This window comes from Hibiscus syriacus, unplaced genomic scaffold (assembly GCF_006381635.1).
Source record: "Hibiscus syriacus cultivar Baekdansim isolate YM2019G1 unplaced genomic scaffold, ASM638163v2 tig00110236_pilon, whole genome shotgun sequence".
Taxonomy (NCBI): domain Eukaryota; kingdom Viridiplantae; phylum Streptophyta; class Magnoliopsida; order Malvales; family Malvaceae; genus Hibiscus; species Hibiscus syriacus.
This window is the reverse complement of record NW_024062640.1, coordinates 1423953-1429952: the sequence shown is the minus strand read 5'-3', so window position 1 is coordinate 1429952 and position 6000 is coordinate 1423953.

Here is a 6000-nt window from a genome sequence, read left to right as displayed (position 1 = left end):
ACACACACTCAAAACCTTCAGCCATTTTCTCTCAAAAGAGTTTTGGGGAAAACAAAGATTGCTCTCAATCGGGTGAACTGAGTAGAGGCCGAGACGTGATTTTGTGGAGGCTTAAGATTCGAACTGATCTACACTACCAGTATTCATTGTTGTCCTTGTTGTTTTTCAAGGAACCCACTGTAAGTATTCGCATCTTTTCCTCCCGATTTTAGTTTTTCGTACTTGGATCGCTGGTTAGACCGTCGAGTTTTGTTTCTGCTGTGCTATGGGGTGTGCCGACAGGCCCACAGTAGAAATATCGATACTCAAGCCTAGAGTATCGATATTCTAGGCCCGATCTCGATACTAAAATTCCATAATACCATTTTGGTACCGATACTCATGGGAGTATCGATACTAAGAGCTGAGTATCGATACTCCCTATAGGAGTATCGATACTACCTTTTTTCTCAAGGTCTATTTTAAGCTATTGGTATCGATACTTTAATAGGGGTATCGATGCTACTATGTTAGCATCGATACTAATAAGACAATATCGATACTACTTCATGAGAAAAGGTAAGAAACTTTAGGAATTTTAGAAATAGGGTTGAGAGACCCAAACCACTATTTAATCCTTCAATAAGACATCAAGTGAGAACGATAAAAATAAGTTAAATTTCACCTAGAAACCCTATAACTTAAGGAATCATAAGATTTTCCTTGTGTGATGTTCGAGAAATCATACGGACACCTGAATCACTCTAGAATAAGGAACTTTTGTATGCTAAGATATGGTCAATCCTAAGATTGTGCATTATGTACATCTTTCCTAACTGGGCATAGATACCCCAAGCTCGACCGAGCAAGTTAGCAGATGAAGCAATCCAATGTAGAATTATGGATTTCCACCCTAGGTAGGATAGAGGAGTGCGTGATCTCCGATTTGTAGCCCCTCAGCCGCACCATGAGGCATACCTTTGTATGTATGTTTAGTTAGCATACTCATATGCTAACAAGTATGAATTAATTATGTTTAAGTACATTTTTAAGTATGATCATTTGAGGATGCATATAGTTTAGATTGATTATTAATGTGGCACTGACTTTATAGGCTCAATGTTTGGAATTTATTTTCGTGCGCAAGTTAGAAACATGAGCTTAGAGAAGCCTTTATCTCGACTAACTAGCACCAGCCGTCAGCTTTTGAGTATGTCTCGACTTTTGTATTAGTGGCATGTATTTGTGAATGAACCATTTATGTTGAGTCGAGAGTATGTATTCAAATATTTGTAAACTTTAACTTCAAGCTATTTTGGGGGCTTCCAAATTTTTAAAACAAGCGTTATGGATTTATGAAATTATGTATGATAAATTATGAATTTATGGAAATAATATATTATTTTGTTTAATTTTTTTTGTCAAACACTACTGTTGTCTGTGTGACATCATAGTCCGTCAATCTTTGGGTCGTACTAGATTAGAACGTTATATTTAGTGGTATCAGAGCATCATGTTGAGTCATTTTTAGGACCCGTGGGTTAGAGTTAGTAAAGGTTTATGTACATACATGCCTCTAGAGTCTTGAGATATACTTTTGAGTATGGAATAGTCATAGTAACCATCATTTTTCTTATTCGTTTCAGAATATAAGTATGGAAGGTGATTCAAATTATAGCCAAGAAGGTAGAGTAGAGAGTCACACCTACTAGCAGGTGACTCAAGGGATGAGTTCATTCCAGAGATTGAGTTTGAGGTTTCAGAAGCAGTTGGGGTCGATGAAGTAACATTCTTTAGAGATTTATCAGTTACGTTGAGACATATAGTGCGAGTAATCCCCAGTACTTCATTCGCGCCACCTCCCCCACTTGCACCTCTAGCTCGTCTAATAGTGTCACCTCAAGAATCATCGATAGAGCATCTGTACCGGCATAAGATAATTGAATTCTTTGGTTTGGGAGACGATGACCCAATTGCTGATGATTAGTGGCTTAGGGAGACCCTCCATACACTCAGACAATTGCACCTGAGGGTAATTTAGAGTGTGTCATTTTCTTACTTAAGAATGACACCATCGAGTGGTGAGAGACAGTAGAGCTATGTTTGGAACCTAAGACACTGACATTGGAGCTTTTCTTATCAGAGTTTAGAGAAATGTACATTGGAAAAGCTCACATAGATAATTTGAGAGATTAATTCCTCAATTTGAAGTAAGACGACCACTATGTGATAGAGTATGAAGTAGAGTTTCTTCGGTTAAGTCGTTATGTGTCGAAGATGATTCTGACATTAGTATCACCACTGTAGAAGGTTTAAGGAAGGCCTCCACCTCGATATCCTCACTCATTTTGCTGCCAACCTATTTAGGGTCTTTTCTGAATTGGTGCGTCAAGCTAAGGCAGAAAAGAGTGTTGTGGAGATGAAAGCTAGAGCCTCTAGTACTGTTGTGGAGTAAGACCAGTATACAACAGAGTCTTCGAGACCTACCCAGGCTCCAACCAAAAGGTTCAAGGATTCTTAAGGTTTATAGAGAACCCCGATAGGCTAGTCCAGTCTAGGGAATGGGGTCAGAGTTCAAATCATAGTGTTAGATCTGGGTCTCATAGGAGATCATTGGCGATCGCTTTAGTGGCTAGTTCTGGTGGATCGGGAAGATCACTATATCCTAACTGTCAGACTTATAGGAAGAAACATTTCAGAGTATGTTATTATGGGACATGAGGATGTTACAGTTGTGGCTTTCTTGATCATTTCATCTGAGACTGTCCAGAGGAACAAAGAGCTACACTGAACCAGTCACAGAGATCAACCCAGTTAGTAAAAAAGGATAGAGGACCCTCAAGTGGTGGTAGTTATGCTTTCGACTAGCATGGTAGGGGTGCTGCTAGGTCTGTAGCCAGTTCAGAGCCGCAGGTAGCTTCTCGTCATGACACTATGAGAGCTCAAGAGGAGTGTAACCCAACCAATGTGTTTCAGGTATATTTACTATGTTTTTCATTCTAATTATATCATTAATAGATCCAAGGTCTACACATTCTTTTATATGTTATGACCAAGCTCAAGAAAAAAAACCCCTAACTGAGAACTTAAAGATAAGGGTTAGAGTGTCTAGTCCATTAGGGTTGGATGTTCTAGTCAATAAGATCCATCATTGATGTCCTGCAAAAATCCACGGCCAAACCTTCCCCGTCGATATTATAGAGTTATTGATCAGAGAGTTTGATATGATCCTAGGTATGGATTAGCTCTCAGAACATGATACAAATTTAAGATGTAAGGTCAGACGACTCAAGCTTAGAAAGGATGATGGAACTAAGGTGGTTATGAGTAGTGAAAAGCTTAGGTGTTCAAGAATGATTTCGACGATCATGACTCAGAGGATGATAGAGAATGGTTATGAAGTTTTCTTAGTGCATGTGATTAATACTCGGTTTGTAAGCCCATTGTTTAAGGACATTAGAACCGTTAGAGATTTAGCGGATGTGTTTCCTGAGGAACTGACAGAGTTTCCCCAGATAGAGAATTAGAGTTCAACATTGAGGTGACATCGTGTTCTGCTATAGTGTCCATTACACCCTATTATATGGCACTTATGGAGCTTAAAGAGTTAAAGCTTCTAGAGAAATGTTCATTCGACCAAGTAACTCTCCTTAGGGAGCATCGATCTTTTTTGTATGGATGAAAGATGGGTCGATGTGGTTATGTATTAATTACCATCAGTTAAATAAGTTAAATCTCGAGAACCGGTATCCTATCCGTAGGATAGATTACCTCTTTGATCAACTTAAAGGGGCTTGTTTCTTCTAAAAAATAGACCTAAGGTTGGGTTATTACCAGCTGAAGGTTAAGGATGTCGACGTAGCCAATGCCATATTTAGAACAAGGTACAATCATTATGAGTTTCTCGTGATGTCACTTGGACTTACTAAAACCCCGACGATATTCAATGACTTAATGAATCGTGTTTTCTACACGTACTTATACCAGTTCATGGAAGTTTTCATAGATGATATATTGGTGTACTCATGGTATGAAGAAGAGCATGATCGACATTTTCGTATAGTTTTATAGACCTTGCGAGATCGTCAGTGGTTTGCTAAGCTTGGGAAATGTGAGTTTTGGTTATCTGAAGTATCCTTTCTGGGCCATGTAGTTTCAGCAGAAGGCATACGGGTAGATCCTCAGAAAATTCAAGCCAGGTTAGAGTGGGAACCTCCTACGAATGTGATGGAATTTCATAGTTTTCTAGGTCTTGCATACTATTACCATCGGTTTGTAAAAAGATTCTCAATGATAGCTGCACATCTGACGAAGTTATTACAGAAGGGAGTTCTGTTTGTTTGGAATGAAAAGCGCCAGAAAAGCTTTGAGCAATTGAAATTTGTTCTAACCCAAGCACCACTTTTAACCCAGCCAAAATCGGGTAAAAAATTCATAGTGTATAGTGATGCCTCCTTGAATGGTCTTAGGTGTGTGCTTATGTAAGAGGGAAAAGTGGTAGCTTCTACCTCCCGTTAACTTAGATCGTACGAGCATAATTACCCTACCCACTACTTGGAGTTAGCAGTGGTAGTGTTTGCACTTAAGATCTGAAGACATTATATATTTGGGGAAGAGTGACGTATCTTCACAGATAATAAAAGTCTCAAGTAACTGCTTACCCAGAAAGAATTAAATTTAAGGCAGTGTAGGTGGGTAAAGTTGTTAAAGGATTATGACTGCGTAATTGACTATCATATGGGGAAAGCAAATGTAGTGGCAGGTAAGTTAAGTAAGAAGCCAATGACAGACTTAAGGGCCTTATTAGAATGATTGAGGTTGATCGAGCAGAGAAGTTTGTTAGCAAACTTCAAGTAGAGCCCGAGCTAGTGGGGGAATTTAAAAGGTTGCAAAGTTTCGACGATTGCTTAAGGGCTCGCATGGAACAAGTTCATCGAGGTAAGGCCCCAGGTATGAGCTTAGAGATATAGGTGTATTGTTTTTTAGAGGTCGGTTGTGTGTCCCTGCAGTTGAGTCTTTGCGTAGCAATATTTTGCATGAAGCCCATTTCAGTCCGTTCTCAGTACCCGGGCAACAACAAGATGTATCAAGAACTTCAATCGTTATAATTTTGCCCAGGTATAGAAAGGGAACTGTCTGAATTTGTGGCCAGATGCCTAGTATGTCAACAAGTTAAGGCGGAACACTAGGTTCCTTCAGGATTACTTCAACTAATTCAAATTCCTTAGTGTAAACGGGAGAGAGTGACTATGAACTTTGTAACCGGGCTACCTATGATGAGAAAAAGACATGATACAATATGGGTTATTGTAGATCGATTAACCAAGTCAGCTCATTTTTTTCCAGTGTGGATGGATTTTACCCTAGAAAGGTTAGCATAGTTGTATATTTGTGAAATAGTAAGGTTGCATGGAGTTCTGGTTTCGATCATATCCGATAAGGATCTTCCTTTTACTTATTGATTCTGGAAGGTTCTTCACCAATCTTTAGGCACCAACTTGCATTATAGTACTATTTTTCACCCTCAGGTGGATGGTCAGTTAGAGCATATTATTCAATTTATCGAAGACATGCTTAGGTGTACGATTATGGACCTTGAAGGTAGTTGGAAAGACCATCTGGCACAATTGGAATTTGCATACAATAATAGCTACCAGTCTAGCATCTAAATGGAACCTTACGAGGCTTTGTATGAACACAAATGTATAACTCCCCTATGTTAGACTGAACTTAGTGAAAGGAAGTCAGTGGGTCCTAACTTGATTAGAGAGACCGAAGAAAAAATTAGATTAATTCATAATTAGCTGAAGGAAGTATCCGATAAACAGAGGTCATATGCGGATTTAAAGCATAAGGACATTGAGTTTGACATAGATGACCAAGTGTTCCTTAAAGTATCCCCATGGAAAAAGGTAAAATGTTTTGGACGCAAAGGAAAGTTATCCATGCACTTTATAGGACCATATGGGGTCCTCGAAAGAATTGAACATGTACCATATCAGTTAGCCCTACCTTCAGAGT